A 12,461-nucleotide genomic window follows, 5' to 3' on the forward strand; every position below is an offset into this window, starting at 1 on the left:
AAAAACCTTCTGATGCTCTAGAACTAAGTAAGAATCTGTCCCCCTGACTGAAATTTTCCTTCCATCTGGATCAAAGTTTCTTTGCCTCATTTTGTGTACCTTGAGAAGCTCAAGTGTCACAAAGGAAATGGATTCTTGACAGCAGACAGTCCTGCAAAGGACTTAAAAATAAGTGTAAGTTAACATGACAAATTATTTGAACATGATGTCTTTTCCACAAATTTTGCATGTCACAGTATTTAAAAAACCGACAGCCTGAATTAATGAAAAGTCTTCATATCCTCCCCCTCAAAACACCCTCCTTCTAAGAAGTCTCTAAACCTTAATGCTTTAGTTAACTTTTTATTGTTTAAAGGTTGTTTCAGGACCTATATTCTTAAAATATATGCCTCTTTTTACTTCTCCTGTAATCCCCCCTATTCCCAGGAGTTTATTGTAGGACCTTATTATATAGTTTATTTTCTCACATTTCACTTAAGCATAAAAAGGATGATGATAATTGACATCAATGGATGCATCTGCAAGAAGTTCAACTCTTCCCTCCCCTTTTCTCATACTAAGTCTCCATTTTTTCGTGCTTAGAACAGGACACAAAGTTTACCTCTATTTTTCAGTGTCTTCAACCAAAAGCCTTCTTGAAACTGGTAACTGCTCGTGCAAAAGTATTCACACCACAGCACAGGTAAGTATCTGCACATGGTAAAAGTTCTCACTTTGGATTACAGCTGCTACTACTACTACTACACACTTTCAGTTGGTTTAACATACTGCACTAAAAATTTTTGGATTCTGCAATCTATCCAAACTTTACCAAAAACTGTCCTATTGCCCCACCCCTATACAATTCTTAATAACTTATTTCTAAAAGACTGTAATCTCAAAATACATGCTCTTTCACAAAGCATCATCTTTCACCAGCCTTAATTTTATGTGTGGAGTTAACACAGTAAATTAAAAGTGACTTCATGGTCAAAAAACAGCAGAAAGGTTTCATAAGAAAAGCCCGCATACTGGAAAATGGAAAGTATGATGGGTCATTCAAGGTCTGCAGAGAATATATGAATTACTATGTAATGTAAAATAGAGCTGTTCTCTATCGGACTTTTTGAAGTCAGTGTACAGAACAGCATCTCTTTAAATAAGCAAAATGTTCCTAAAGTAAAGGATCAGCAGTGTTTACTGCACAATGTCAGGAGAAGGAGATTTCAGTTTGAAAAAAAAATCACAGCCTAGTGTAGGAAGAAAACTGACATTCACTCACTGCATGGCATCTTACTGCTGTGTAAACTTGAAGGTATTGCTCAATTAACCCCCAGCTACTACTATTTTAAAAAACTATGCCCCTGAAAAATGCATTGCAAAGATCAGCTTCCCCTTATGCAACTTCTACAGAATACAAAGTGCGTAATTGCCCAACAACATAAATACGCAGCACTATAAATCTCCAGCTGACAAGCAGCACATTCACCCAAGTTCTCTCCATCAAAAAAAACCTAAGGGGGGGGGGGGGGGGCGGGAGGGGAGGAGGAATGACAAGTCTTTCTAAGGAACCATAAAAGTGTTTTAACAGGCAACATACTATGATACAAAAGAGTATATTAAGGAAGTGTCATGCCTATCAAGAACTAGCTATCAATTCACAAAACACGCACTGACACAAGGAATTGGATTATAACTTATGCGTCCGCTACTGACTTTTGTAGTATTTGTCAAATGTGCTTTTTAAATAACAGTATCCCGAACTCTTCACACGGGCCACCAGAATTTATTGCTTTTGGATGTACAGTCCAAAAACCAACTCAGCATAATAAAAACTCTGAAGGTTATATCAATGTAATCTGTGTAGCTTTCAAATGTTATATAGCACTTTCATACTGTGTCCTGGAAAAGCATGAAGCCATTATTTCTCTCCAGTAATAAATCATCTAAGCAATGTAGTACTTTCTATAATGGAAGAGCTACACGCTGTATCTTCCATTACCTTCCAGTTTAATTAAATGTTCCTTGAATAAATCTTGTGCTTACACTCTTGTGACATGCTACCAGTGCTGACTTCTCCATTTATAAACTGACTGAATTCAGTTCAATCATACCTGCTTATTGTACCTGTCACTCACAGAAAACTCCAGACTCTTAGAATCAGTCCTCTTTGGGTCCTTCTTTGCCAGTTATTAATTTGATGTCTGTAGAACTGAATTAATTATATGAGCTCTTTTAGCTTGCTTATTTAGAGTGACCAAGAGGTTGAAGGAGGACAGGACACCAACATTCCTTGAAGTGAAACTACCAGAAAAAATTCAATTTACTAAGCAGGAATACATGCACTTGGTTTAGTTTCAGTTTTCAATTAGGCAGAAAGCACTGGTTCAGGGAGCATGAAAAGCTGCCTCTTTGCCTTTGAATATAGAATCTTCTTACTTATCTACCCTGACAGTGTAATAGCAGTGTGGGAAGATGACTTCAGACAAGTTAGAGGAATTTTAAAACACAAGTATTCTTCAAATGGCTACACATTTCTAGTCTGCTGAAACACCATGGTGATTTAAGCTAACCTGTTTCACTCTTAGTTAGAACAGACAAGAGGAGAATGTATGTTCAACTGTCATCCTTCAGCAGATGAAGGGATATCTTTCAGAGGGGATGCAGTAATAGTTTAAACGACTATTAACTTAATCATTAACAGTCATCTGACCAAATGCCACCACGCAACCTGGGAAGAGAAGGCATCAAGTGCCATAAAAGTTCTTCCAGATCATGTCAGCACCTAATAAACAGAATGAGGATGAGCAGTAAATCGTATACCACAGTAAACCTACATACAGTGGTATTTTCCTTTCCTGAATCAAGACTGTTACCAGGAATTTTTACAAGGTTTATTTTAATACGCACTCCATGATGATCGGGAGTCATCCTAACTTTTTGTGATGATAAGAAAAATGAGGTAATCTACTTTCATTAAAAACATCCCTACAAATCCCCTTATATTGCATCTACATTATATTTATCTAGTGGGGTTTTTATATTTCTTGCTCTTAAAAGGGAGAAGAAGAGACATATTCTGTATATATGTTTAAAATACTTTAACAACCTGGACATCTAGACAAAATTCATAAAACTCTCTCAGAAACAGTTTAAAAGCATGGATTACAGAAATTATTAAATTAAGTACTTCAATGGCTAGAGTTAACACTCAACATACCAGTGTTGGAGTTAAACGACCAGTTAAACTGAAGGCCCTTAATATCCCAATTTCTGTTATCTGTGGAAAATTAACTGGAAACAAGCTATGTTATAGAAGTCACTATTGGGTTTCTTGGACTTTCTAATCCATCATAGTGTGGCTAGCACCAGACAATTTAGATGTACTAAATTCTGTTTCAGAATGGCATCACTCTCAATTAAAGAAAATAAAGTCAATTATGTGCAGAACATACTTTAGTAATATTTAACTTTATTTTCCCCAGGATGTCTAATATGATACACTGTTACATCAAGGAAATAAATTTTGCATTTGTATCAGATCCAGTGACAGCAGAAACCACTTTTGCAGCAATTCATCAACATAGTAGAAGTCTATGTGTGCACTACTTTATCTTCCATCTGAATCAGCACAGCTCAGTTAACAAGCTAGGAATTTTAATCTAATTAGCACAGGTAATAAAAGCCCTGTAATCTAGCATTGCTGTTTACTTGGATATTCACAATGTCCTCAGAAATTCTTCACTTGATCAAGGCTTACAAATCATAAAGTTCCAAAAGAACTGGTGAAATTTGAGGAGTCATCACAACTATACTGAAAAGTTAATTAAAATTCATTTTATCACAACCACAGTAGAACCTAATCTGCTAAAAAACATTTTAATTTCATTCTAACACCAGGCCTATGAAGCAGAAAGAAAAGTACTTTCTTAATACATGCACAAATATATGATGGGGGCCACCCAGCTGGAAAGCTGCTTTGCAGAAGAGGACCTGGGGGTCCTGTTGGACACCAAGCTGAACATGAGCCAACAATGCGCCCTTGCCGCACAGGCTAATGGTATCCTGGGCTGCATTAGGAAGAACATTGTCAGCAGGTCGAGGGGGGTGATCACTTGGCACTAGTGAAGCCACACCTGGAGTGCTGCGTCCAGTTCTGGACTCCCCAGTACAGGAGAGACATGGACATACTGGAGAGAGTCCCACAAAGGGCCACAAAGATGATGAAGGGACTAGAGCATCTCTCCTATGAGGAAAGGCTGAGAAAGCTCGGACTGTTTAGCCTGGAGAAGAGAAAGTTTGAACAGGGATCTCATCAATGGTGTACAAATACCCAAAGGGAGGGTGCAAAGAGGATGGAGCCAGACTCTTCTCAGTAGTGCCTAGTGACAGGACCAGAGGCAATGGGCACAAACTGAAACACAGGAGGTTCCCTCTGAACATCAGGAAGCACTTTTTTATTGTGAGGGTGACCGAGCACTGGCACAGGTTGCCCAGAGAAGTGGTGGAGTCTCCCACCTTGGAGATATTCAAAAGCCATCAGGACGTGGTCCTGGGAAAGTGGCTCTAGGTGGATCTGCTTGAGCAGGGAGGCTGGACCAGAAGACTTCCAGAGGTCCCTTCCAACCTCAACCATGCTGTGTGATTCTGTGAATTTTGCTTAATTTATGCTGTGGTTGTAGATGCACAACTTATCCAAATCCAAACAAGACGATGCACAGAATCAGTACCCAAACTCATGTCTGGTGTTCCAGTCCTGTGTCTGAGCCACATGAGGGATCACACAGCTTTACTGCTTCCAACTACAAAGACTTGTCTACTAGAAAAAAGCCACAGACTACTCAAGTACCACACTGTGACACGTCTCGCACAACTCCTGCTTTGCTTGTCAAGCCTAACTGTTATTTGACTTTTTCTGAATCATAAATATTTCACAAATCAAGGTGGTTTTCCTAGTAGTCCAAAGAGCCTTCTAAGGTACCATGTTTTATACAAGTTTCTTCCTGTCACATTCTATTTTTTTCCTGTAGGGGTAAAGGACAACACACAACCCAAAAATTCCGCTTTACAAACTCCTCAACTATTCTCCATTTTCTCTACCCGCTAAACTTTTATTTACTCTGGCTGTTAAAAAAAACCAAAACACAAAACCCACGAACCCCCCAAAAAAACAAAACCAAAACAAACCTCGAGGAGTCTTTTCATTCTATCATCTTGTTCAGACATTACAGTTAAGATTTCTGCTTTTGAGCAGTGATGATGCTCATCAACTCTCACAAGCTGTCCATAACTGCCAAGACAAGCTATTTTTTCAAGGTAAATTCTGCAAGGGTATTCAGAGTACTAGCATCTTCAGCATCTTGGGAACTATCACACCCTTTTGACAACTATCCACCTCTGTTTTGTTTTTGTTCTCCAATACATACAGCTCTACTTTGTACTATGCCTTCATTAGCCCCACAGAAACTGTTACGCAGAAAACAGTCACAACGTTCTCTTGCTGGAGAGAAGTTGGTTTTATAGCAGCTATTTAAAGAACTGGTTTTTTTCCTTAATGAAGTATGCAGAAAACATTAATCAACACTAAGGTTCAAAAGAATATTAGAGAAATACTGTGTTTTATTTAAAAAGATCAAGTTGATGATGACATCCTTCCTATTAAATATATCCTCTCAGTAACACAGATGCAAAACGGAAATGCTACTAAGCATTCTGATTTTGTGATGCACTAAGCAACAAGTCCCTCTTACAATCAGGAGGAGCTGTGGGTACCGGTCATTTATTTATTTTGTAAGGTCAAAATTACTGCTCCAATTTGTATAAAAAGCTGCTGCCTTAAAACATAGTAATGGATTGCTGATCACCATAAAACATACTCCTCTTTTCTCAAAAGGAGAGTAAGTATAGTGAAAAAGGGAAAAAAAAAATGCCAGGACAGACCAAATATAAATAAGGATTTGCAGAAAGAACTTTTAAAAGTTTCCTGACATCAGAAATCTGCACTGACTTGCTCAGTAACAAAGCTCTGATGCATAAGGAAACTACCAGCAGCTTCGACCACTATTTTACTTTCATGCTCAGTTCCTAGGGGGAGGGGAGAAAAAAAATCATTGCATATCAATAGCTTCTACTTCTTCCAGCATAAACTTTCACCAGTAATGAAAGGGGCAGTTCTGCCTTCCCACATTCACTTCCCTCACTCTTATGTTGACTCCAGTGGCCCCATGAAAAAAACAGCAATGGATTTCCAGCCCAATTGGTTCTTTCATTACCATCTAGGTGTACAATCATCAGCATCAAAACGAGGATGGAAGGTATAGGACTAACCTTTTCAGCATACAGCACAGACTTATGTCAGATAGCAGTGCCAGTGGAACCACAGGCTGCAGTATCTCAATACCAATTGGGCTGCTCATCAGTCACAGATTCCTACTGCTCACCTGCAAGATGAAGACCACCACTCAATGTATTGTCTCCAGTCTCTCTTCTCCTCAATGACTTCTAAGATGCATAGCAGCACACTAAATGCAATCCAACTAATCTAGTTCTTACAATTCAGCCTAACCATAATTTTTGAAGACTGGTTAAAACAATCGTCTTGGTGTCTTGAAAAGGGAGCATTAAGTCAGGAACTGCAGTTTAGCAGCAATCTGAAGGCTCTTTAATGACAGAATCCTTAAGAACCTGCATGGTTCTTTACAGTTTCACTGTGATATCTAGGGGTCTTAGTGGGCAATATACTAAACAAATGGTGCGTGCTGGTTTCCTCAGAGCACTTGGGCTAGTTATGCATGCATAGCTGGTACTACATTCAAGCTCATCAGAAGCTGCAATTAAATAAAATCTCTTCAAAACAGAAAATATATGGCATGAGTCAATGGATTTCTCAGATATAAAGACATGATTCAGGCACAGTAAACACTTTTGCTGCATGACTCCAGGGTCCTCAGAGGCATTTTATGTCACTTCATCTCAATTAACCTCCCAAGAAAGCAATTCAGATCTGAGCAAGAGAGAGGGAAAAAAGACATTACTGACAACACACAAAAGCCTACTCTGATGTCATAATGCTGTATTACTTGAGTCATAGGCAGATTTCCTGGAATTTGGTTTTGAAGCAGGAAAGCAGGCGATAAAGAGTATAGAAAGAAGAACAGCTACCTGCTGTGAATCAGAGGAGAAATTATTTCAGATGCCGATGAAGTTGTTATTACTGCTGAAAGTTAAAGAAGCTTTCTGAACTGCACCTCAACACGTTATTCAGCTTCGAAATTCCCCATCTCAATTTTGCACATACTGCAAACGAAGAATACAATAGTTTTAACTCTCTCACAGTAGCTTCTAGGTCACAAAATGGTTTTCTATCTCCTTACTTCCAAAAAAGACAATTTACTGTAAACTCATAGCTGCCACTACCTGTTCTGATATTGTTGTTCCAGCACCACCCTTTACGTGGCAGCATCGACAAAAATAACTGTCAGTATTCTGTTACGTTATTTTAAGACGTTTTTCATTATGCTACACTGCATTCCACACAAGAAAATTCAGTACTTCCTTTGGAGCAGGAACACTTTTTGGTTGCACGAAGCTAGCAGTCTGTGATAAGGACAAATCACAAGGATTGTTGTAGCTACATGCAAAGGCCTGTAGGGTTCTAGCAACGCTGAGAAATTCTTATTAGTAGAGAGACTGCCTTAAACATAAAATACATTAATCATAAAATGAGTAACCTTAACAAAACCAGGCCTCAACGGTGTTTGGACCAGATGCTCGAAATGTCTATAGCAATCCAGCATTATAGCACCAGTGGTTTCAAATAAAATTAAAATAACCCTGATGTGATCAGGATACAAGAGCACATACATTTCTGCAGCTCTTATACAGAACTTTACAAAAAATAATTGTAGGACGAAAAAATACAGTTTTTCATATCAAACCACGGGGTCAACTCCAACAGGGAGCTGTTTCAGCTTGACTGCCATCTGGTACCTCTTTTAATCCATAAGCCCCTGGCACAGAGAAGTCCACAGTACAAAACTCTCTTCATAACTAGCACTGGCTTCTCACTAGCAGATGAAACACATGGATTCCAAACCACCTGAATGCAAACTAAGCCCAAACTGCTGCTGCAAAGGACAGTCCCATCCTTCCCATACACTCTTGTAGCCTTTTTGCCATCCAAATGAGCAGTCCTATGGCCTCCACACAAGCTGGACAAGAGCTGGACACTCTTTCACCTAAAATTTGTTTAAAGCCAGATCAGTTTCCCAATCCAGTTGATTCTATGACTGCATAATTGCTACCACGAGCACGACAGAGGCATTAGGATAAAGCAGCCTCGAGTGGGTGAAGAAGGATCAGGAAACCGCAGTCTGAGCAACATGGCAAATGAACCTAAAGGTGTTCAGTCATTTTTAAGATTTCATTTCAAGATTTTTGCCTAATGACATTTTAAGAACGTACTGTCCCTCAACTACTCGTTTTGCCCTTGCAGAGCAGACAAACAGAAAAGAACATGCACCCACGACTCATTTTTTGCAATATGAAATCTAGCTGCTTAGTCTACCACAATGGAAGCGTCTCAAAGGGGCAGAGCAGATTTTACCACAGCCACATTAAACCTATCGGCTATCACAGCCCCAGGTTCTCCTCTTGGACACAAAGGTAATCCCTGTGACACAAAACACTGATGTACAAGTGAGGTATGAAAGCTTGCTGCCTTGCTATGCATGCTATAATTTTGTGGACAAGGACTACGTGCTTTCCAGGACTATCTGCACTGTACCTGTCATTTAAATTCTGATGAAAAAGAGTAAACAACTGTTGCAGTGAATGATATTATTCTATCATGTCTGTAATGAAGACATGTCTGTTTTCAGTCAAGGCCGTTATAAACTTCCCCTGCAGTGTACTCTATCACCATTTGTCGCCTAAGGGCAAAGGGTAGATAGCACTGCATCCAACAGCCGGGAAAAAAGATCATATTCTGTGCTCCATTACTCGTGTTAACACGCTCTCTGGACATCAGACATTTTCGACTGTACTGGTCAGCGCTATGACTGTGGACTACAACGCAACTTTGTCACGAGATATCCTGCAGTCAATTCCCCATAATTAATAAATGGCTCCCTGTTTTTGTTATGCAGCATATATGATTTACAAGATTAACAATTGGTATATACATGAAGAAATAATGGGGGAAAAAAATATCACAAATTGAAGATGGAAAAATCGTATTAAAAACCACCCCTTCCATTCTGCCCAAAGATTGCAAACCCTAATATCCCATTTTTCAGTGCATTTCAAGTGTCATTTCACAGCATGGAGCGTCTATTTTTGCCCCAACAAGATCACTGTTGCACTAATGCACCTCACTAGGAAGCTTTGTTCTGCTTTTTTGTAATATTCTTAATTTCTTATCACTTGTCAGACCTCCAGTTTATGCTAAACAATTCTTCCTCCTCCTGTGGGTTTGCATTCTTTTCATGATGCAGCGCTAACCAGTTCATTGAATGTGCTGTTTAGAATACATCCTAGAAGGTGGGCGAGATCAAACAAACTCTTTCTGAACTCTGCTCAAACCAGTTACAAAAGTATGGCACGTACCTACCAAGTTCTCATTTTCTAGCAGAGAAAGAATTTTCTTTAAAAACATGCTGTTGTCACACTAAGACCTTCTGAGGTATAATTTTCCAAGAGACAGAAATTGTTGAAAAGATCTTCCATTAGTATTAGTGGCAGTCTTTGAAATGGTATCACCTGGTAACCCGTGTCCTGGTCTTGAAGAATGAGAAACATCTTGACTGCTACATGGACATGCTACTACGTATGTAGTTTGTAGTTCTAAAGAAGTTCTAAAGAAATTACCTTCAAATTTCGCTTGAAATAGTACAGTTCAAGTATTCAAAAATCAATTATAGGATAGCCAGTTTAAGATGATTCATACTACTTTTTTTTTTTTTTAAACCAAAGGTCACTTAAAGAGGTCTACCATAGCATACACATACAGTCCAGAGAGAAATATAACTCTCATTTCTGGAAGTAAGAACACTATTAGAAAGAAGAAATATAAAGGATATTGGAAAGAAAAGCTTGTCTCCATGGGACTAGAAGTTTAAGAAGAGTCCCGTTTAACAAATAAAAGTAATTATACTCTCAGGAACTCAGCAGCTGTGTCACAGAGCTGATACAAATTTCTGGGTAATCTTTTTCACTTCTGACAGTAGCATTTCTGACAGGCAGTCTCCTGCCTTTTGAAACTATCCGGTTTGTGAGAATTTATTCTTCAGTCTCGATGTAAATCAAGTATAAATGGTTTCCCTCACATCTTAGGGTCACATGGTTTCCAAGCTCTAACCTTAATGATGTCCTGGCAGACTGTACAACAAGCAAAAGCAGGAGTTGCATTAACTGTGCTAAATAGAAAATACAACCAATAGTAGAAAAGAAGTTCTTATTATATCAAATTTCTCAGTGTAAAATTATACAAGAACCTGTAATCATAGCTGATTTTTAAACAAGTTAAAAAGCATAGTTGGATAGCATCATAATAAAGAAGTTGAATTCAGATAATGCAGAAGCCTGGATTTTCCCTAACTCTGTCAACAGATGAAATTCCCTGTATTGGCAAGACACTTGACTTGGTAAAGGCCATTTACATTGGATTTTGTTGAGCATCAGCTGTACATTTGAAGATTTTAACTTTGAAAAAAAAAAATCCTTTTAAAGTAACTATGTACACAACCCATTTCTATGATGGACATAATTCCCCCCCACACACACTGACCTTCATTGGTTTTGTTACCATGTTTCTGTGAGGGACTAGAGACAGTCCCATCCAGGTAGCTGTGCAATGACATGGTGAACAACTCCTGCTCTTCCAACAGCACCCAGTTATACAGCTAAGTTAATCTGTATCTCCCCAAGATATTATCAGTTTTCAGGCACAAAGGATTTAATTAGTTCCCTACTCTAAAAGCCAGCTCTGGGTGTCACTTAAAAGATGCATCTATTACACAATGGAATGACAGGAAGAATTATGAGTTCTCATTATGAAGCAAGTCTTGAGCAATTGAATTACTGAACTCTTAGCCATCATTAAGTACACTTTCATCCTTTTCTTGCTGCTTCAAGAAAGAGCCCAAAGCGCCACCTTCTGCTGAATAGTTGGAACACAAATAACAATTTCAGCAGCTAGTGAACTACTGCAGTGACAGCTATTCACATACTCAAATCCATCCGGTTGGGTACCAAAAAATAAACATGTTTTCTCACTAAACTGCTCGGTATGTCATAGCTGTCAGAACTGCTGCTCATCTAGAACAGCAATCATATGAACAGCTAGAGCATAGCTGCCCAAGTGGCACACATCAGGAACCTGACATAAAGAATATTCTGCCTAAATTTCAGCAAGCATCCAAATAAGTAGCACTTTGTGCATTTTTTCAGAAGGTTCTGTATTTCTTATTGAAATCTCATAGAGCACCTCAAGCATATTGTCACAGTTTCCAGCCAGGAAAACAGCATGCAATACCCAGTGGGCCCAAAACTGAAGATAAACAGACTTTGATAAAATCACTTCACAGACCTCACACACACACACACACACAAATAATAATAATAAAAAACCACTCATTGGATTCTTGTAAAAACTGCACATCCTTAAATTAAAACAATGTAATTATCAAACAAATATCAAATACAAAATTTAGGAGTACAGAACAGCCCACTCTAACAGCTGATCCCCAGATATGGAAGACACAAAAGAGACTCTAAGGACAACAAAAATTTATCTTCAGAAAAAAAAATTCAGAGTCTCTCTTCATCTGTGTTTTGGGGCAGGGAGAGGAAATGAGAAATGAGTCAGGCATTTTGTGTTGACTAGACCCATCTTTGTAATAACAAGAACAACAAAGAAGTTTTCATTTACATCTTGGATATACAGGCTGGCAGAGTAATAGAAGTATTTTCTGTCAAAGCTACAACCGAACTTGCAACATATTCGGCTAAAATTGAGAGGAAAAAAACATGTAATATTAAAATCAGACTTCAAACAATGGACTAATTTGCTTCATCTATTTGAGAGACCAAGAAAGACTATAAATAACCCATCATTTCCCACTTAAAGAATAAACTGGGCTATTCCTATTTCTGTCAGCCTTTGTAGAACAACCTTGATTTCAGCAGGCTGCTCCAGATTAAATGGTTCCAGATCAACATAGTCACAACCTAGAAATTGTCATAGTAATCATCAACAAACTGAAAGCCAGTGGTGGCCTTAGAATCTAAACTGGATTCAGCATAGTAAGAAATAGTGACATTCAGTGGCTCACCAAAAAAAAAAAAAAAAAAAAAAAAAAAAAAAAATCTTTCCTTATGACATCCTTATGATGTCAAGTATGGTGACATCATCCTAATCAATTACACTCCTTTCATTACCAGTGAACTTGCGGCCAATTCAAACACTGGGTCCTCTGATTCAA

This window comes from Aptenodytes patagonicus, chromosome 12, assembly GCF_965638725.1.
Source record: "Aptenodytes patagonicus chromosome 12, bAptPat1.pri.cur, whole genome shotgun sequence".
In the NCBI taxonomy this organism is placed as follows: Eukaryota; Metazoa; Chordata; class Aves; order Sphenisciformes; family Spheniscidae; genus Aptenodytes; species Aptenodytes patagonicus.